General features: G+C 42.8%; 1 protein-coding gene across 6 annotated transcripts in view; it reads right to left on the reverse strand.

Annotated features, from left to right (window-relative positions):
* Nucleotides 1-8,321: 8,321 nt before the first annotated feature.
* The window catches only part of LOC124005072 (membrane-associated guanylate kinase, WW and PDZ domain-containing protein 2-like), a 54,923-nt gene continuing 40,744 nt past the window's right edge, over nt 8,322-22,500 (reverse strand). For 3 of the 6 annotated variants that reach the window (XR_006833565.1, XR_006833568.1, XM_046313993.1), the window contains exon 4: nt 8,322-9,177. The gene's annotated coding sequence lies outside the window, so the exon portion shown is untranslated. Of the gene's footprint in view, nt 9,178-14,972; nt 15,062-22,500 lie in introns of all 6 variants that reach the window. The other 3 variants (XR_006833564.1, XR_006833561.1, XM_046314002.1) reach the window with 3 other exon arrangements.

A 22,500-nucleotide genomic window follows, 5' to 3' on the forward strand; every position in this document is an offset into this window, starting at 1 on the left:
TTAATGTGTTACAGAGTTAATGTTTAAGTTTATTAATTGAGCTGTATCTAAAGATATTTCGTTACAGTTATTTACATATGTAATTGTATTGGTTTGTATTGAATTACGCTTTTGACTGCAAGTTCCAGAATGCCTTGCGACAGGAATGAGAGAGAACACGCCAGTTTATGTGCAGGTGCAAAGTGATTAAGCTGATTTTCCGCTAGCAGCTTACCTGCATTGCTCTGTAGTATCTAAAGTTGTTAAATGTAACGTGAACAAGTATTATTACTAAAAGAAGCTTTCATATCAAACCCGACGTCCCGAGTCATTACATTGAAGTTAGTTAATCTAAAAGGACATAAATATTAAATATGGTCCATGACTCTGAAAACATATGCCCCTGCACCAAAACAAACCTGCCTGAGGGATCAGAGATGGTGTTGTTAACGCAGAAGGGGATGTGACTACTTATCAAAATTGCAGTTACTCTTGCTTTGGAGTTAAAAGAGGACACAAAATTTTCCTCTTAATTGAGCTCTTAAAACCTTTCATGTTGAATGTGACATATTTTAGTGGATTAAGCATAGGTTGGATTTCAAATATATAACCGAATGGTAATCCCGCATATGGAAATAGTCAGGTAATGTTTAAACTTTATTTTTTAACTCTGAACTATGCGTCTCTTTCAGAAGGAAACAACAATAAACATAGAATAAAAACAGAAAACCCACCCACCCTGATTGTCAGACTAAAACCACATTCCCAACAATCAAACATGAAAACACTTGTAGAGATACATTGTTACTCGCTTTCCATCTTTGCTTTACTAGCTAAACCTTGGTGTAAACTAAAACCTACGAGCTCTCTATGTTGAAAACGAACGTTGTAAATAAACATTTATGGCTGAATATTTACTGTCCACAGTAAGGGCTGCTTGAGTCTCTTTTCAGGAGAGAAGAAACATAAATGGTAGGAAAGCAGTGGGCCTAAGCCTACTAATTTGTGGATATTGAAGTGGATATTGACTAAACCAAAATACTATCCTATAAATGTAATAGAACTCATCATGGGGAAAAAAACTGTTGAAAATGTCCAAATCAACTGTAGCGACCGGATAACGTGGTAAACGGATCCAAATTCCAAGAAGACATCAGCAGTTCAGTACCAGGATCGCACAGATAAGAAGAAACAATAAACTGCATCTTATCCCACAGAAAGACCATTATGAATCAAACGCGTTTCAGTTCTTTGAGAAAAGTGAACACTTCTCCCGGTGTATCGAAGAGATTGCTTCGGCCATTGTGCTGAACTTTCATCCATGCAGGGTGAAAGAGGTAGCAGGTGATGTTCTTCTCCTTCATTGCTTTGGTGGCAGATCTGTACTTCTTGCGATGTCTGGCGAGGTTCCCCGCGCTCATATCTGGGAAAGGCTGACCCGGGGTTTCTTGTCATCGATGGTGATGTCCCCATTTGGCTCTTGGGAGTTGCTACAGTATCTTCTCCCTGTCCTGGAAACGGAGGAACCTGATCAGGACAGGCTGTGTTGGGGCTCATCTGGCCGGGGTTTCGGTTCTGATGTTCTGTGGGCGCGTTCAATTTCCAGAGGCTTGGTGAAGTTGAATATGCTTAGGACATCCATTGAGTGAAGAAACCGACCGGGTCACGGCCCTCGCTGTCCACTTTTTAATCCCACCACACAGATATTGCTACATCTGCTTTGGTTCTCTGTTACGTTCCCCAGTTTCTGTGTTGTGGTTTTGTTTGTATGTGTGTGTTTCAGGATGGCTTCCTTAAATTCCCCAAGCAGCTGATTGGTCAGCCCCATTGCTAATTGGAGCTGACCCCTTACCCTCTCGTCAGAGGATACAGCTGTATCCCATTACTTTGTAGGAGAAGAGAGCTGGTTATGTCCTGTGTTAGTTGTTTCTCAGATAGACTTTTTTTTTTTTGTCTTCCTTCCTTCCTTCAGGTTGCTCAAGCACCACCAGGATGGTTACTGGCTGGAGGAGATTTACATTTTTGTTTAGATACAGTTCATGATTGGTCCTCTGATAAACCCTCCCTTCTTACCAAAGTTGCCAAGCTCACCATGTCAATCATGAAGGATATCAATTTACTAGACATCTGGAGACAGATGCACCCACAGGATAGGGACTACTCTTTTCATTCACACACACACACACACACACATGCATAGATAACTTTTTAGTATCAACCCAACTGTTTCATAGAGTGTTAGATACCGATTATCTCCCCAGATTGCTTAGTGACCATTCTCCTCTAGTATTATCAATCTCCATTCCTACCAAGGTAAATAGAGCATATACAGTAGATGGAGACTTAATTCTACGCTCCTGAAGAAAACTGAGCAGATCAATATATTTACTTTGACAAACAAACCCTCTGCTCTGACAGTTTCATCCTTTGAGACGCATCGGACGGTCTTCAGCCTATCTGAGGGGACAGATCATTTCCTATTCTAAAGGATTGAAGAGAAAACACGGTGCTGAACTGAATGTCCTTGAATCTGAAATATCTGAGCTAGAGAGAACCTACCAAAGAGGCCTGACTAAAGATCTATACAGGCTTTAGGTGAATAAAAACTGAAATATAATACTCTGAACACATATGAAGTTGAGAGGGCCATCAGTAAATCAAAACAGTGTAACTACGAGCTTGAAGAGAAAGCAAAGTACAAAGTACAAAGTATTGGCATGGCAACTGAGCAGAGGAAAGTAATAGGACAATTAATGCTATAGAAACTCTTACTAAAGAGATATTTTTTTGATCCTACTGAAATTAATTATACTTTTAAGAAATATTAAAGACCTCTACACTTCCCAATCAAGAAATGATCCATCAGAGATCAACGCTTTTCTCTCCTCTCTCAACCTCCCATGCCTATCAGAGGAAGACAGAGAGCCCTCAGTGAACAGTTCTTAGTCCGCTTCATAATTAATAGATTGTCCTCCAATAATCTCAGAATGTTCTTTGACATAATTCACCTTGCTAACAAAAACAAAATACCTTGTCACAGCCAAAAAGGCATTTAATAGGGTTGAATGGCCATATCCCTTTTGCGTCTTGGAAAAGTTTGGTTTAGGCACTGTGTTTGTAATTTTGATAAAGTCACTCCACAAATCTCCTAAAGCTAGGATTGCTTTGAGGTGGGCCCCCATAACCATAAATTATCACTTTTTGTGGACAACCTTATATTATTTCTAACAAACCCAGAACATTCCCTCTCTCTACAGATCTTATTACAGTACTATAGTTCTTTCTCTGGATATACTTTGATAAAAGTGAAATTTTACCGTTGTCTGTCTTTGACCATCAAGCATAAGTTTCCTTTTAGATGATCACCAATTGGCTTCACATATTTGGGCATAATGGTGGATGGTAACCTGAACAACCTCTATATACTCAATCTGGCCAGTTTGTTGCAAAAGGTGGAGGGTGACCTGTGTATGAACTTGCCTCTCATCCTACTGGGTAGAATAATGTAATTAAAATGATTGTCCTGCCCATATTTCTATATTTGTTTCAATCTCTCCCTATCTCTGTTCCCTCTGTTCCTCTCCCTATCTCTGTTCTGTTTCCTCTCTCGACAAACTGACCAGACTTTTTATCTGGCACAACAAAACCCCTAGGTTTAGCCTGGGGCTAAACTGACCCTTGATTATGGTCAAGGGGGCTTAAACCTCCCGAATTTCAGAATGTACTACTGGGCTGTGCAGTCTAGATTTCTAGCTCAGAGGTTTGACAATGGTCCTTCTCCCTCATGATTAAACATTGAAAAGTTTGAGGTAAATGATGACACTGGGGCAGAATTGTTTTACAAATGGACAGGAAATATATAAAAACCATCACAGACAACCCTTTAATTATACATACAGTCCTGTCATGGTGCAAACGGCATGAGCTGTTCAGATGAGAGTGATTTCTTTCCCTTAAAACCCCTCTATGGAACAATAGATTGATTCCTATGTTTTTCCAGAATAGTAACTTTAGACCATGGTCTGATAAGGGTATCACTCTTCTGGAACATTGTTATGAGGAGGGAATTCTTATGTCTTTTGAACAGCTGAAACAGAAATACCACTTGTCTAACAGGAACTTCTTTAGTTATTTACAACTACGATATTTTATTAGGGTGACACCCAAGGGACAATGGAACCTACCTTAGATGTCACCTATTGAACTATTCTGCCATTCAGACCAACCACTGTTCAAGACCGATTTCCCATGTTTACGATGTTCTTATGTCAGGACTATCACTGCCTGAGCTTGAGAAACCCCGACTTAGATGGAAAAAGATCTGGGTATTAATCTTGATGACCTATGCAAGGATGGTGTTACATCCACACTGAACTCCAGATACAGACTGATCCAGTTTAATTTCCTCCATCAGCTCTATATCACCCCATCTAGATTGCAGAAGTTCAACTCTCTCCTCCCTATGTTTTAGATGTGGCTCAGATGAAGGAACATTCCTCCATTTCACTTGCAGTGTTCAAAATTATGGGGTTTCTGGCAGGGGGTATGCGATACCATATCCTCAATTCATGGGGTTGCATTCCTTTTAGATCCGGAGGTCTGTCTACTGGGTAACTTTAATAATTCCAATCTTAGGCAAAGCTACACTATAAAGTTAACAGAAATATTGCTAGCAATTGCCAAGAAATGTATGACCTTGGAAATCGGATTCCCCCCTGCCAGTTGCAATGTGGCTATCAGAAGTTAATAGTTGTATTCCACTGGAGAAAACCAGTTACTGCTTGAGGAATAAGTTAGACATTTTACAGAATTTGGCAAACTTTGATTATATGGAGAATCTCCCCTCACATCACATATAATCTCTATATAATCCTCACGTAATGTTTCACACTTAATGTATAATATGTAGCCTATGGCAGGTGACCATATGATCAAATGTTTCATTGTGACTTTAAAAAAATTGTATTTGTGTATGTATATATATATATAATATAGATATATATTTTTTTACACTCATTTGTTGCCTTGTAAGGTTATTGTCACTTTGTTTTATTGTTGTCTAATATCTTTTCATTTTTGTTTTGAATGTTCTTAATTGGAAAATGCAAAAATAAAATATTTAAAAATTATTTAAAAAATGACCAACAGCCATTAATTCAGCTTAGACCGCCATCTTGCGGACAGGAAGAGAAACACAATACAGTGTGCGCAATGCTACTAAAAGTACATTTCTACAACGTTATGGTAAAATTTAAACCAAAGTAAATGGTACAATGTATTTAGAATTTAACTTTTTACAGCTCCTAGACTGCATCTTTTAACTGACCATCTGTGTTTATATGCAATATATTTGGGGCTTTCTTCAAGTATTCTGCATTAGATGGAGCCTTTGAGACATCCTTCCATAACACAATGTGGTCAATCCATTTTAAACAGTCTATGGGCCGATTATTACATGGATAATTTTAAAGTGAACACAATTGATACATTATTATAATTTTAAGCACATTCAGACATTAAAAACCCACACAGACATCCAAAAAGGTGTACTTTACGCCATGTCGAGTTTATTTTTACAGTATTTCAGAATATCTTTAGGTAAACAATTTTTTTTCTTTTTTCCCCAAAAATGTTATATCAGTACTACCACATTTTCATAAAAATAGTTGTTCACTTCAGTCTTTGAACCTACAGTATCAATGGTGCAGTAAACCATATTGTAAGAATACAGCTATACAGGGTGGATTATACATGGTTAAGACGACACATGTATACTGAGCTTAATTGTAGATGCATGAACATGTCATCCTTCAGATTTATCATTAGTCAACTTTTTTTTCTGTATACAAAATCACTCACAACAGGCAGGCAGGGAACAGCCTCAAGTGATACACAGAAGGCTCAGTGATATCGTCCGCATTCTTCGCTGACTACATTGGAGACACATGCCAGATCTCACAATGACTGGAGAGGTGTTTAACATGTCACCTAACCACATACTATGATAAAGCAGCCTGATGCCCGACTGCACAGTCTATAATGTGGCACACAACCATTGGTGGATGCAATGCATTGGGTGGCCTGGAACACAACCAGTTTCAGTAAAAAAACAAATACCATAGAAATGACATGTTTATCATCTGGACTGGAACACTGCACTCAGTCTAGTGAATCTGCATTGAGAGAAATATGGTATGAGTCCTAATGTTTGGTGCAAACATGGAGGGCTCTACATGTCTACGGCTAGCCTCTGCTACAAGCTATACATCATCCCCATAGGAAAGCCCAAAGTCCACTTTACTCAAAATGTATTTAGGCATCCATGAGATGATGACAAAGCTAATAGGCTATAGAAGTCAGACTTTTCATAATTATTTTGTGGCACTGTGAATTTGGGATGTTTCAAAATGTAATCTGGCCCTGTTAGCCAAAAAGCGTCAGTTGGCTTACACCTTCGCACTAGCCACTTACTGTATGGCGTGCTGTCTGATATGTGTACTGTACAGTATACTGTAATCTCTCAAAACAGTTTTGCATTCTGCTCACTCATGCAACAAAAAAAAACGCTAGCGATTGCCAGGTTAACAGCTCTGCTCTACTTTCACTAAGGCACTCCGCCCCACCTCATATCCCATGTATCCTTCTGCTCCTCAATGACTCATATGCCTCCCCTCCCACAGTGGTGTGGTTCATGTAGCACAGTAAAAGGCATAGACATGGGAAATATAGAATGGGCAGCTAGAGTTCTCTGTTTCAAGTGCTGCTAATACATAGCCCATCTAAACATGACCATAGAAATAGAATCAAGATAGTTTATTTCTATGAACATGACTGATTGCATGATTGATAAACATTGTGTATTATGACTCAGAGTTCCTAAACAATTGGATTTAAACACCTTGAACGTTCCATTTGACTCGGTAATGGACCATTTTTTATAAATTACGCAAATACACAACTGTTAGCTACAGGTAACTGCGATATAATGAAAACACTTGAGTAAATGAGGGATACAAAGTATATAGAAAACAGGTGCTTCCACACAGGTGTGGTTCCTGAGTTAATTAAGCAGTTAACAGCCCATTATGCTAATTGTCATGTATAAAAATGTCGGGCAGGCCAGTATTTTGGCCATTTGGCCCATCATCAGGGCACGAGTGGTCACTGAATGGTTTGATGATCATGATAATGATGTAAACCATGTCATGACCGTCTTAGTCACCAGATGTCAACCCAATTGAACACTTGTGGGAGATTCCAGAGCAATGCCTGAGACAGCATTTTCCACCAACATCAACAAAACACCAAATTATGGAATTTCTGGTGGAATCTATGCCAATGTGCATTGAAGCTGTTCTGGCTCGTCGTGGCCCAATGCCCTATTAAGACACGTTATGTTGGTGTTTCCTTTATCTAGGCAGTTATTTAGGCAGTTACCTATACCCAGTGAGGATGTCAGCTCTATATTCTACTTCTAGAAGAATTTTGAGTCCCTGTTTGATGATGGTGGTTCATGCACAAGAACACTGAGGGCCGATTCCTCTGCCCAGGCATTGCTGACATCAGATTTTACAATGCCTGGATTGGTATTTTACTGCATCATATGCTACAGCAATCTGTCAGTCAATGACAGTCGATGACGTGGCATGCAACCATTGGTTTATGCACGTAACGTTTGAACAGGGGTATGTGACCTGCATCACTCTAGTCCCTTGGCAGCTGACTCCACACATAGTCTTTAATATGTAGTATATAATACAAGGCCATGGAAATATGAATCTTAAAATATGGTCCCGATATCTGTATTTTTATGTTCTTCTAAAATGTACCTACAACAATGCATAAAAAATGCACTAGGTATATTTTTGGGAGATGAACAAATGTACATATTTTCCACATTTGTACATTTACAGTATGTACAATATATCAATAGGCATGTATGTCGACAGAGGTCTGTCCAAAAAGGTTCACCTTTCAGAAGGATTTTAAATTAACATCCCTCCCTCCGTCTCCCTCAGTTCTATAATCTCATCATTCTCTCCATTGCACAGAAAGTTAAATGATAGGCAAACGACCTCAATATTCCAATCTCTCTTTAGATAAGTGTCATCCCATCAGTGGTTGAAACTGACCATCCATTTTAGGTCTGATGGGGTTGACTGGTGAAACTAGGAACATGTCGATAGCTCACCTTGCCCACACCCAAAGAGCCTAGTGGGATAGCAATGGGATTTGTATCATCAGGTTTCAAAATGGCTACCTGGACTAAAGTGTTGAGTTGAGCTAGTCCTCTTTTTGTTTACACACACCAGCTGTAAAATGTCCTTTGGTTTTGAAGGTGATGGTTATAATCATCTTGAAAGAGGGAAGAACAAGAAGAAAAAAAAAGTTTTGATTTCAAAGAGTGAGAGTGAGAGAGAGAGAGAATAAAAGATTCCTCTGGCATCTGATGGTGTGAGTGGTATGTAGGACTTGGGTGCCTATGTACAGCTAGCCAGTCCAACCCAGTCAGAATCCAGTCGGATCCAATGTAAACCAGTCTGATCCGGATCCGTTTTCCCTGCTGACAGTGTAGGTCCAGGACCTCAGGGTGCCGGGCAGTCTGTCACCCCCAGGTGGGTTCTAGGGCCCTAGGAAGGCGGCTGCACTCCTGCCTGCAGGGCCATCCATGGTTTGAGGGGAGGCGGCAGAGCCCCTTCCTCATCCCTTGGCTGGAGACCTCTCAGCTCAAACCCCTCCTGTAGGTTCACACGTCCCTCCCCACGGACCCAACTGCCTCCGTTCAGACTCACACTCAGGTAGGAAGAGTCCCAGGGCCATGCGGCGGTGTTTGGATCCTGCATGGGTGGGTGCTGCTGCTCTCTCTTCTCTCCGCAGACCTCCATCTAGCTTTCGGGGGCCGCGGCGGAGGTTGGGGCTCTCGGGGCCCCTCCTCCAACTCCTCAGGCCACTGCAGGGTTCTTTGCCCACGGACGGTGCCCCTGGGCTGGGTGCACCTGCCACCTATAGCCCCTTTCGTGGCACTGGGGTCTAGAGAATGGGCTGCCATACGCGGTGTGGCCTCTAGAAGGAGCTGGTGTGGGGAGTATGGGGTGAAGGCTGGATGGGATGAGAAAGATGAGGTGGACAGCTGCTGGGGGTCAAGGGTCACTTCCTGCAGGGCTGGAGGAATGGCCTCCCAGGGGGGGGCAATGTCTACTGAAAAAGGAGGAGACTCACACTACAGGTTGATACGCAGTGACAAGCACACACACATGCAGGCAAGTACACACACACACACACACACACCCCCCTACAAAGCTGATCGTTTTGCCTATGAATAGATAATGATAAAGACACGATATATATCTTCATCCACACCCAGATCTCTGTTCACACACATACAGCTACAATATCATCACCAGGACAGTCAGGACTATAAAGATATAGATCATTATGTCAGCGTCCCAAATGGCACCCTATCCCCTATATAATGCACTACTTTTTTTTACCAGAGCCCAGAATTAACATTTCACACTTCAATGGTCAGAAAGTAAAAGACATATTCAGATAATTGCTGTTAATAATGTAAAAATCATTCACATTTTTTTTTACAAGAATATACAGGAAAATAAAGGAAAGCTGGTATCATGCAAATTAGCCCCAAAATGGGATGCACATTGTGTGTGACAAGAGTAACTTTCTGTGAGTGAAGAGGTGTGTGTGCATATGTGAGGACGGCCCTGGCCAACACAGAGCAGTTTCACGCTACTGAGAGTGCACTTCACTGCACACTCAACCGTGGTGGTGGTCCTCTTCAGACCTGATTGTTTTTTCTACTGAGACCACCAGAACCAAGCACAAGCCTGATAGTCTCAACAGAAAAAAACAGATTTTACCATACACACTGATACAGACACATGCAGTGACAGACACACACATGTAGGATATATGCACACATGCCAGCATGCACACACATAGAGTGGGGCAAAAAAGTATTTAGTCAGCCACCCACTTAAAAATATGAGAGAGGCCTGTAATTTTCATAGGTACACTTCAAATATGACAGACAAAATGAGAAAATAAAATCCAGAAAATCACATTGTAGGATTTTTTATGAATTTACTTGCAAATTATGGTGGAAAATAAGTATTTGGTCACCTACAAACAAGCAAGATTTCTGGCTCTCACAGACCTGTACCTTTGTCATTAAGAGGCTCCTCTGTCCTTCACTCGTACCTGTATTAATGGCACCTGTTTGAACTTTTTATCAGTATAAAAGACACCTGTCCACAACCTCAAACAGTCACACTCCAAACTCCACTATGGCCAAGACCAAAGAGCTGTCAAAGGACACCAGAAGCAAAATTGTAGACCTGCACCAGGCTGGGAAGACTGAATCTGCAATAGGTAAGCAGCTTGGTTTGAAGAAATCAACTGTGGGAGCAATTATTAGGAAATGGAAGACATACAAGACCACTGATAATCTCCCTCGATCTGGGGCGTGTGGTCAAAATGATTACAAAAATCCCAGAACCACACGGGGTGACCTAGTGAAGGACCTGCAGAGAGCTGGGACCAAAGTAACAAAGCCTACCATCAGTAACACACTACGCCGCCAGGGACTCAAATTCTGCAATGCCAGACGTGTCCCCCTGCTTAAGCCAGTACATGTCCAGGCCCGTCTGAAGTTTGCTAGAGAGCACTTGGATGATCCAGAAGAAGATTGGGAGAATGTCATATGGTCAGATGAAACCAAAATATAACTTTTTGGTAAAAACTCAACTCGTCGTGTTTGGAGGACAAAGAATGCTGAGTTGCATCCAAAAAACACCATACCTACTTTGAAGCATGGGGGTGGAAACATCATGCTTTGGGGCTGTTTTTCTCGAAAAAGGGTCCAGGACGACTGATCCGTGTAAAGGAAAGAATGAATGGGGCCATGTATCGTGAGATTTTGAGTGAAAATCTCCTTCCATCAAATCAAATCAAATTTTATTTGTCACATACACATGGTTAGCAGATGTTAATGTGAGTGTAGCGAAATGCTTGTGCTTCTAGTTCCGACAATGCAGTGATAACCAACAAGTAATCTAACTAACAATTCCAAAAGTACTGTCATACACAGTGTAAGGGGATAAGGAACATGTACATAAGGATATATGAATGAGTGATGGTACAGAGCAGCATACAGTAGATGGTATCGAGTACAGTATATACATATGAGATGAGTGTGTAGACAAAGTAAACAAAGTGGCATAGTTAAAGTGGCTAGTGATACATGTGTTACATAAGGATGCAGTCGATGATGTAGAGTACAGTATATACATATGCATATGAGATGAATAATGTAGGGTAAGTAACATTATATAAGGTAGCATTGTTTAAAGTGGCTAGTGATATATTTACATCATTTCCCATCAATTCCCATTATTAAAATGGCTAGAGTTGGGTCAGTGTCAATGACAGTGTGTTGGCAGCAGCCACTCAATGTTAGTGGTGGCTGTTTAACAGTCTGATGGCCTTGAGATAGAAGCTGTTTTTCAGTCTCTCGGTCCCAGCTTTGATGCACCTGTACTGACCTCGCCTTCTGGATGATAGCGGGGTGAACAGGCAGTGGTTCGGGTGGTTGATGTCCTTGATGATCTTTATGGCCTTCCTGTAACAACGGGTGGTGTAGGTGTCCTGGAGGGCAGGTAGTTTGCCCCCGGTGATGCGTTGTGCAGTCCTCACTACCCTCTGGAGAGCCTTACGGTTGAGGGCGGAGCAGTTGCCGTACCAGGCGGTGATACAGCCCGCCAGGATGCTCTCGATTGTGCATCTGTAGAAGTTTGCGAGTGCTTTTGGTGACAAGCCGAATTTCTTCAGCCTCCTGAGGTTGAATAGGCGCTGCTGCACCTTCTTCACGACGCTGTCAGTGTGAGTGGACCAATTCAGTTTGTCTGTGATGTGTATGCCGAGGAACTTAAAACTAGCTACCCTCTCCACTACTGTTCCATCGATGTGGATAGGGGGTGTTCCCTCTGCTGTTTCCTGAAGTCCACAATCATCTCCTTAGTTTTGTTGACGTTGAGTGTGAGGTTATTTTCCTGACACCACACTCCGAGGGCCCTCACCTCCTCCCTGTAGGCCGTCTCGTCGTTGTTGGTAATCAAGCCTACCACTGTTGTGTCGTCCGCAAACTTGATGATTGAGTTGGAGCGTGCGTGGCCACGCAGTCGTGGGTGAACAGGGAGTACAGGAGACGGCTCAGAACGCACCCTTGTGGGGCCCCCGTGTTGAGGATCAGCGGGGAGGAGATGTTGTTGCCTACCCTCACCACCTGGGGGCGGCCCGTCAGCAAGTCCAGTACCCAGTTGCACAGGGCGGGGTCGAGACCCAGGGTCTCGAGCTTGATGACGAGCTTGGAGGGTACTATGGTGTTGAATGCCGAGCTGTAGTCGATGAACAGCATTCTCACATAGGTATTCCTCTTGTCCAGGTGGGTTAGGGCAGTGTGCAGTGTGGTTGAGATTGCATCGTCTGTGGACCTATTTGGGCGGTAAGCAAATTGGAGTGGGTCTAGGGTGTCAGGTAGGGTGGAGGTGATATGGTCCTTGACAAGTCTCTCAAAGCACTTCATGATGACAGAAGTGAGTGCTACGGGGCGGTAGTCGTTTAGCTCAGTTACCTTAGCTTTCTTGGGAGCAGGAACAATGGTGGCCCTCTTGAAGCATGTGGGAACAGCAGACTGGTATAGGGATTGATTGAATATGTCCGTAAACACACCGGCCAGCTGGTCTACGCATGCTCTGAGGGCGCGGCTGGGGATGCCGTCTGGGCCTGCAGCCTTGCGAGGGTTAACACGTTTAAATGTCTTACTCACCTCGGCTGCAGTGAAGGAGAGACCGCATGTTTCCATTGCAGGCCGTGTCAGTGGCACTGTATTGTCCTCAAAGCGGGCAAAAAAGTTATTTAGTCTGCCTGGGAGCAAGACATCCTGGTCCGTGACTGGGCTGGATTTCATCTTGTAGTCCGTGATTGACTGTAGACCCTGCCACATGCCTCTTGTGTCTGAGCCATTGAATTGAGATTCCACTTAGTCTCTGTACTGACGCTTAGCTTGTTTTAATAGCCTTGCGGAGGGAATAGCTGCACTGTTTGTATTCAGTCATGTTGCCAGACACCTTGCCCTGATTAAAAGCAGTGGTTCGCGCTTTCAGTTTCACGCGAATGCTGCCATCAATCCACGGTTTCTGGTTAGGGAATGTTTTTATCGTTGCTATGGGAACGACATCTTCGACGCACGTTCTAATGAACTCGCACACCGAATCAGCGTATTCGTCAATATTCCCATCTGACGCAATACGAAACATGTCCCAGTCCACGTGATGGAAGCAGTCTTGGAGTGTAGAGTCAGCTTGGTCTGACCAGCGTTGGACAGACCTCCGCGTGGGAGCCTCTTGTTTTAATTTCTGCCTGTAGGCAGGGATCAGCAAAATGGAGTCGTGGTCAGCTTTTCCGAAAGGGGGGCGGGGCAGGGCCTTATATGCGTCGCGGAAGTTAGAGTAACAATGATCCAAGGTTTTACCACCCCTGGTTGCGCAATCGATATGCTGATAAAATTTAGGGAGTCTTGTTTTCAGATTGGCTTTGTTAAAATCCCCCAGCTACAATGAATGCAGCCTCCGGATAAATGTTTTCCAGTTTGCAAAGAGTTAAATAAAGTTCGTTCAGAGCCATCGATGTGTCTGCTTGGGGGGGGGGGATATATACGGCTGTGATTATAGTCGAAGAGAATTCTCTTGGAAGATAATGCGGTCTACATTTGATTGTGAGGAATTCTAAATCAGGTGAACAGAAGGATTTGAGTTCCTGTATGTTTCCTTCATCACACCATGTCCCGTTAGTCATGAGGCATACGCCCCCGCCACTCTTCTTACCAGAGAGATGTTTGTTTCTGTGGAGAAACCCGTTGGCTGCACCGCCCTGGATAGCGTCTTCCCAGTAAGCCATGTTTCCATAAAGCAGAGAATGTTGCAGTCTCTGATGTCCCTCTGGAATGCCACCCTTGCTCGGATTTCATCAACCTTGTTGTCGAGAGACTGGACATTGGCAAGAAGAATACTGGGAAGTGGTGCGCGATGTGCCCTTTTTCGGAGTCTGACCAGAACACCGCCGCGTTTCCCTCTTTTTCGGAGTCGTTTCCTTGGGTCGCTGCATGCGATCCATTCCGTTGTCCTGTTTGTAAGGCAGAACACAGGATCCGCGTCGCGGAAAACATATTCTTGGTCGTACTGATGGTGAGTTGACGCTGATCTTATATTCAGTAGTTCTTCTCGACTGTAGGTAATGAAACCTAAGATGACCTGGGGTACTAATGTAAGAAATAACACGTAAAAAAACAAAAAACTGCATAGTTTCCTAGGAACGCGAAGCGAGGCGGCCATCTCAGTCGGCGCCGGAAGTGCATTGAAGATGAAAGGTGGCTGGGTCTTTCAGCATGACAATGATCCCAAACACACCGCCCGGGCAACGAAGGAGTTGCTTCGTAAGAAGCATTTCAAGGTCCTGGAGTGGCCTAGCCTGTCTCCAGATCTCAACCCCATAGAAAATCTTTGGAGGGAGTTGAAAGTCTGTGTTGCCCAGCAACAGCCCCAAAACATCACTGCTCTGTCATTGCCCAAAAGGGTATATAACAAAGTATTGAGATAAACTTTTGTTATTGACCAAATACTTATTTTCCACCATAATTTGCAAAACAATTCATAAAAAATCCAACAATGTGATTTTCTGGATTTTTTTTCTCATTTTGTCTGTCATAGTTGAAGTGTACCTGTGATGAAAATTGCAGGCCTCTCTCATCTTTTTAAGTGGGAGAACTTGCACAATTGGTGGCTGACTATTTGCCCCCCTGTAGGATACATGCCCGCACACACACTTGCACAAACTCACACACGCACGCACACAAACACACACACACAGGTTTAAATTAGAGTCAGAATGGAGAGAAAGACGTGCAGATTTTCACGAACCGTGTCTTTAGAGTGGCCCATTAGGAAGAAATAGGGGGAACTTAGCGTGTCACTTTTCATGCACATGGAGAGGTTGGAAGGTACCATTCCTAAGGGAAGGGGAGAAAAAGCCTATACCAATCATTAGAGTTAAAGCAGGGGTTAAAAATAGACCCTTTCACAACTGTTAGCTCACAAAGTATAGTTTGATATGCAGAAAGCATCGGCAGAAGACTGGGCATTGGTTATACTTGAGAGAAATACAGAGGACAGAAGAATATTGACAAAAGATCAGACATAAAGTAAGATGCTGTTTGAATGTCGGGTTATGGAAGCAGATTGAATTAGCTAAAGCTTTTGTTGTATCAGTTAATATGTATTTCAGGTTCCACAGGGCAGCAGCAGTAAGAGCAGGTAGTTATAAAAAATGTGAGGTATTATCTGCTGTTAATAGCAAACATCATGGTTAGGGCTGTGGAGGTCATACAATTTTGTCAGCCAGTAACTGTCATGCAAATAACTGCTGGTCTCACGGTAATTGACCACTAATTAACATAAACACTTTTAGCATCTCCGGGCTTCCACGGCATAACCTACAAGCCACTGATGAAGACCGTTTGGAAAATCTACATTTGAAAAAGTTTCATAAATGCATTTAATATAGCCAACACCATCACAATAAATTATATATTTTAAGCAGGTCTAAAGAAACATGATTTGAAGAAAATGTAGCCTATTTCAGAAGAACAGACTAGCATATTCTGAGTTGTAATAATAATAATATATGCCATTTAGCAGACGCTTTTATCCAAAGCAACTTACAGTCATGATCTGGCTATGCCATATAGCTGTGGTTTCAGGGCCTAACATTTAGCAGATAAGATTTGCTTATAATTCCCGTAGCATTACTTATATTATTTTATAGTAAGAAGAATACAACTGAAAATAGCTGAATAAAATAGAAGGGATATATTTTTTTAATGATTTCCGATGGAGTGCGCACATGCGGCTATTCTGTGTTGAGAAGTTAACAAAGTGATCATTTGAAACAGTTTCTCCTATATGCTTAATTCAGAGTTATTTATGCAACTGTATGTCACACTCTGACCATTATTTGCGTTGTTTGTTTCTATGTTTTGTTTGGTCAGGGTGTGATATGAGTGGGCATTCTATGTTGCATGTCTAGTTAGTCTGTTTCTATGTGTTTTGGCCTGATATGGTTCTCAATCAGTGGCAGGTGTTTGTCGTTGTCTCTGATTGGGAACCATATTTAGGTAGCCTGTTTTCTATTGTGGTTCGTGGGTTATTGTCTATGTGTAGTTGCCTGTGTATGCACTCGTTGTCATAGCGTCACGTTCGTTTAAATTTTGTTTTTTTAAGTGTTCGTGTTTTTTCGTAATTCAATAAAAGAATGGATTCACACCACAACTTTGGTCTACTCCATACAACGATCGTGACAGTATGGTGTGACTAATGATGATTTGAAAAAAGATGCATGAAAGGCCTAGTTGTTAATGAAAGATTAATTAGGTGTGTGCGCTCTGCTCTGCTTCTTGCGCAGGCTGCACACACCTCATCTGTCTATCGTTCACAATTTGACAAGCACTTGATAATATTCTCAGCCATCAGACTTTTCTCAATTTAATCTTGTCTTTACATATACTAAATAATGTGTGAAATTAGTTTTGATTTAGAATGGGCCATTTTCATGCACCTGTTAAAGACCATCTATAATGCACTTGAATAGCGAATGGAGGACTCTTTTCCCAAGGTTCATTTTCATGCCAGCCAGGTAGGCTACTCCGGTTGTAAAGTGAAGCAATGTGATTAAAATTAGGAAAAGTTGAGAAATAAACATAGTAGGGCTAGCCTATACAAAGCTTATGGGATCCTCCGCTTTGAAATAGAGGACACCAAAACAGTTCTCATGCATTTGCATAGCATAGCCTATTAAAATGTTGCGTAACATGGGTTAAAGGAACACTTATTTCATTCTATGCATCAACCAGCTATGAGGAGCTGGCTCTCCCTGCGCAAGAGCTAATCCTCTTCTACTCAAACTCTGAATGCAGGGCTCTCATGATGTGTTTGATCTGATTTTTGATGGCATTTGCATTGAGGGACAATAGAGCGCTGAGTTCCAGGCCATTAGCGACTGACTGTTACAGTTTTTCTCAATTGCTAAAACACTAAAACCCATTGGCTGAACAAAGTTCTCAGTAGCCTGGACTCATTTAGCTAATTATGCAGTCAGGAGAGAACAAGTATTACACTGCTGATTTTGCAGGTTTTCCTACTTACAAAGCATGTAGAGGTCTGTAATTTTTATCATAGGTACACTTCAACTGTGAGAGACAGTTTTTCATTTTATATATTCACTTTGTATGTTGTCTACTTCACTTGCTTTGGCAATGTTAACACGTTTCCCATGCCAATAAAGCCCTTGAATTGAATTGACAGAATCTAAAACAAAAATCCAGAAAATCACATTGTATGATTTTTGAGTAATCAATTTGCATTTTATTGCATGACATAAGTATTTGATACATCAGAAAAGCAGAACTTAATATTTGGTACAGAAACTTTTGTTTGCAATTACAGAGATCATACGTTTCCTGTAGTTCTTGACAAGGTTTGCACACACTGCAGCAGGGATTTTGGCCCACTCCTCCATACAGACCATCTCCAGATCCTTCAGGTTTCAGGCCTGTCGCTGGGCAATACAGACTTTTCAGCTCCCTCCAAAGATTTTCTACTGGGTTCAGGTCTGGAGACTGGCTAGGCCACTCCAGGACCTTGAGATGCTTCTTACGGAGCTACTCCTTAGTTGCCCTGGCAGTGCCACTGACACGGCCTGCAACGAAAACATGCGGTCTCTCCTTCACTGCAGCAGAGGTGAGTAAAACATTTAAACGTGTTAACCCTCGCAAGGCTGCAGGCCCAGACGGCATCCCCAGCCGCGCCCTCAGAGCATGCGCAGACCCGCTGGCCGGTGTGTTTACGGACATATTCAATCAATCCCTATACCAGTCTGCTGTTCCCACATGCTTCAAGAGGGCCACCATTGTTCCTGTTCCCAAGAAAGCTAAGGTAACTGAGCTAAACGACTACCGCCCCGTAGCACTCACTTCCGTCATCATGAAGTGCTTTGAGAGACTAGTCAAGGACCATATCACCTCCACCCTACCTGACACCCTAGACCCACTCCAATTTGCTTACCGCCCAAATAGGTCCACAGACGATGCAATCTCAACCACACTGCACAAACCCATCTGGACAAGTGGAATACCTATGTGAGAATGCTGTTCATCGACTACAGCTCGGCATTCAACACCATAGTACCCTCCAAGCTCGTCATCAAGCTCGAGACCCTGGGTCTCGACCCCGCCCTGTGCAACTGGGTACTGGACTTCCTGACGGGCCGCCCCCAGGTGGTGAGGGTAGGCAACAACATCTCCTCCCCGCTGATCCTCAACACGGGGGCCCCACAAGGGTGCGTTCTGAGCCCTCTCCTGTACTCCCTGTTCACCCACGACTGCGTGGCCATGCACGCCTCCAACTCAATCATCAAGTTTGCGGACGACACAACAGTGGTAGGCTTGATTACCAACAACGACGAGACGGCCTACAGGGAGGAGGTGAGGGCCCTCGGAGTGTGGTGTCAGGAAAATAACCTCACACTCAACAGTCAACAAAACTAAGGAGATGATTGTGGACTTCAGGAAACAGCAGAGGGAACATCCCCCTATCCACATCGATGGAACAGTAGTGGAGAGGGTAGCAAGTTAAGTTCCTCGGCATACACATCACAGACAAACTGAATTGGTCCACTCACACAGACAGCATCGTGAAGAAGGCGCAGCAGCGCCTCTTCAACCTCAGGAGGCTGAAGAAATTCGGCTTGTCACCAAAAGCACTCACAATCTTCTACAGATGCACAATCGAGAGCATCCTGGCGGGCTGTATCACAGCCTGGTACGGCAACTGCTCCGCCGTCAACCGTAAGGCTCTCCAGAGGGTAGTGAGGTCTGCACAACGCATCACCGGGGGCAAACTACCTGCACTCCAGGACACCTACACCACCCGATGTTACAGGAAGGCCATAAAGATCATCAAGGACATCAACCACCCGAACCACTGCCTGTTCACCCCGCTATCATCCAGAAGGCGAGGTCAGTACAGGTGCATCAAAGCTGGGACCAAGAGACTGAAAAACAGCTTCTATCTCAAGGCCATCAGACTGTTAAACGGCCACCACTAACATTGAGTGGCTGCTGCCAACACACTGTCATTGACACTGACCCAACTCCAGCCACTTTAATAATGGGAATTGATGGGAAATGATGTAAATATATCACTAGCCACTTTAAACAATGCTACCTTATATAATGTACTTACCCTACATTATTCATCTCATATGCATACGTATATACTGTACTCTATATCATCGACTGCATCCTTATGTAATACATGTATCACTAGCCACTTTAACTATGCCACTTTGTTTACTTTGTCTACATACTCATCTCATATGTATATACTGTACTCGATACCATCTACTGTATGCTGCTCTGTACCATCACTCATTCATATATCCTTATGTACATATTCTTTATCCCCTTACACTGTGTGTAAGACAGTAGTTTTGGAATTGTTAGTTAGATTACTTGTTGGTTATCACTGCATTGTCGGAACTAGAAGCACAAGCATTTCGCTACACTCGCATTAACATCTGCTAACCATGTGTATGTGACAAATAAAAATTTGATTTGTGTGTTTCGGGTCGTTGTCATGCTGGAAGACCCAGCCATGACCCATCTTCAATGCTCTTACTGAGGGAAGGAGGTTGTTCTTGCGATACAGATCTTGGCCCCATCCATCCTCCCCTCAATATGGTGCAGTCGTCCTGTCCCCTTTGCAGAAAAGCATCCCCAAAGAATGATGTTTCCAACTCTATGCTTCATGGTTGGGATGGTGTTCTTAGGGTTGTACTCATCCTTCTTCCTCCAAACACGGCGAGTGGAGTTTAGACCAAAAAGCTCTATTTTCATCTCATCAGACCACATTACCTTCTCCCATTCCTCCTCCGGGTCATCCAGATGGTTATTGGCAAACTTCAGATGGGCCTGGACATGCGCTGGCTTGAGAAGGGGGACCTTGCATGCGCTGCAGGATTTTAATCCATGACGGCGTAGTGTGTTACTAATGGTTTTCTTTTCTTGCCTATTGTCCTGTAGCCCATCCCAGCCTTGTGCAGGTCTACAATTGTATCCCTGTGGTCCTTACACAGCTCTCTGGTCTTGGCCATTATGGAGAGGATGGAGTCTGTTTGATTGAGTGTGTGGACAGGTGTCTTTTATACAGGTAACGAGTTCAAACAGGTGCAGTTAAAACAGGTAATGAGTGGAGAACAGGAGGGCTTCTTAAAGAAAAATTAACAGGTCTGTGAGAGCCGGAATTCTTACTGGTTGGTAGGTGATCAGATACTTGTGATTTTCTGGATTTCCCATCTCTCACAGTTGATGTGTACCTATGATAAAAATTACAGACCTCTACATGCTTTGTAAGTAGGAAAACCTGCAAAATCGGCAGTGTATCAAATACTTCAAATCAAATCAAATCAAATTTATTTATATAGCCCTTCGTACATCAGCTGATATCTCAAAGTGCTGTACAGAAACCCAGCCTAAAACCCCAAACAGCAAACAATGCAGGTGTAAAAGCACGGTGGCTAGGAAAAACTCCCTAGAAAGGCCAAAACCTAGGAAGAAACCTAGAGAGGAAATTGGGGTGGCCAGTCCTCTTCTGGCTGTGCCGGGTAGAGATTATAACAGAAAATGACCAAGATGTTCAAATGTTCATAAATGACCAGCATGGTCAAATAATAATAAGGCAGAACAGTTGAAACTGGAGCAGCAGCACAGTCAGGTGGACTGGGGACAGCAAGGAGCCATCATGTCAGGTAGTCCTTGTTCTCCCCACTGTAACACCCAGCACCTAAGATTAATTGCCAATCTAAGATATATATTATTTGAGCAGCAGGTTCAAGAGCAGCAGGGTCAAGAGCTAAATGAGAATCCCATTCCCACCTATGTGATAGTGTGGGACAATGTCAGTTTCCACCGAGCTGCTCAGGTAAGGGAATGGTTTAACATCAATGAGCAGTTTATGAACTTGTACCTCCCTCCATACTCGCCTTTCCTGAATCCGATAGAGGAGTTTTTCTCCTCTTGGAGATGGAAAGTGTATGATAGACAACCCTACACCAGAGTAAATCTGCTGCAAGCCATGGATTTAGCCTGTGGTGATATAGGTGAGGAATCATGTCAGGGCTGGATATGGCACACAAGAGGCTTCTTCCCCCGTTGCCTCAGGAGGGACAATATTGCTTGTGATATCGATGAAGTGCTCTGGCCTGACCCAGCCCAAAGACAAGAAGAAGCACATTGATCACATGTTTACTCTTTTGATTGTTGTCCCTTTTAGTATTGTATACTGTAGTACAGTGCATTGTAGGCTGTATACTGTACAATGGACAAATTGTATGGCCCTGAACATTGTGCTTTCCATTTATTAACAGTACTGACTGCTCAATAGATTTTTGACGTTGCAGGTTCATATCAACAAAGCACAAGAATTACAGTATCACAGAGACAAAGGACAAGTTTGTGAGATGCAGGGTACAGTACTGTAAAAATAGGGGTACAAGGAGGAGGAAGAACAAAAAACTAAATTGCAAAGAGCCAAGCAGAGTTGTAATTTCTGATACAATTAGAGCTACTATGATAGAACATGTTTTCGTTCATCAAAAGACAATGACGGAAAAATCTGAATATTTTTTAAGATTAAAAATGTACTTCTCCCTGAGAATTGTTGTTTTGAACAATGTGTTTTCTATTTTTCGGGGTGTATCGTTTACTGACTCCTTTAGAGTGTATATAATTTTGATCACTTTGTTTATGATTTGAGAGCAATGTTTGATTTTGAACACAGGTAAAACTGTTTTGAGGTGAATATTTCATTTTGCAAGAGGAGTCAGAGGTTATGTAAATAGTGGTTGAAGATGAGGTTTTGTGTTTAATGTTTTCATGAAATGGAGCAAGGTTTCAGAAATTGTGTTTAAGCAATTGAGAAAAACTAACACATTTGGTAGGCTATTAATGACCATCAGCTGCATCAGAGTACAGTTTTGGAGAAGTATAGTTACTGTGACTCGCCATTCAAGTCAAATTTGACTGCTGTCATGACTCGTGACTGTGCCGTAACAGCCCTAATCATGGTTGTAACATTTGCAGTGATGTGTGAGTGAGTGAGTGAGTGAGTGAGTGAGTGAGTGAGTGAGTGAGTGAGTGAGTGAGTGAGTGAGTGAGTGAGTGAGTGAGTGAGTGAGTGAGTGAGTGAGTGCGAGAGAAACGTTGATGCTAAATGCAGAAGTGAGCCGAACAGCGAATTACAGCTGCAACAAGCCTTGAAATAATCAAGAAGAAAAAGCAGCCATGCATGGTTGAATATAAGTGAATCTTCAACAGAAAAAGAAAGAAAGAAAGAG

This window comes from Oncorhynchus gorbuscha, linkage group LG02 (assembly GCF_021184085.1).
Source record: "Oncorhynchus gorbuscha isolate QuinsamMale2020 ecotype Even-year linkage group LG02, OgorEven_v1.0, whole genome shotgun sequence".
Lineage (NCBI taxonomy): Eukaryota > Metazoa > Chordata > Actinopteri > Salmoniformes > Salmonidae > Oncorhynchus > Oncorhynchus gorbuscha.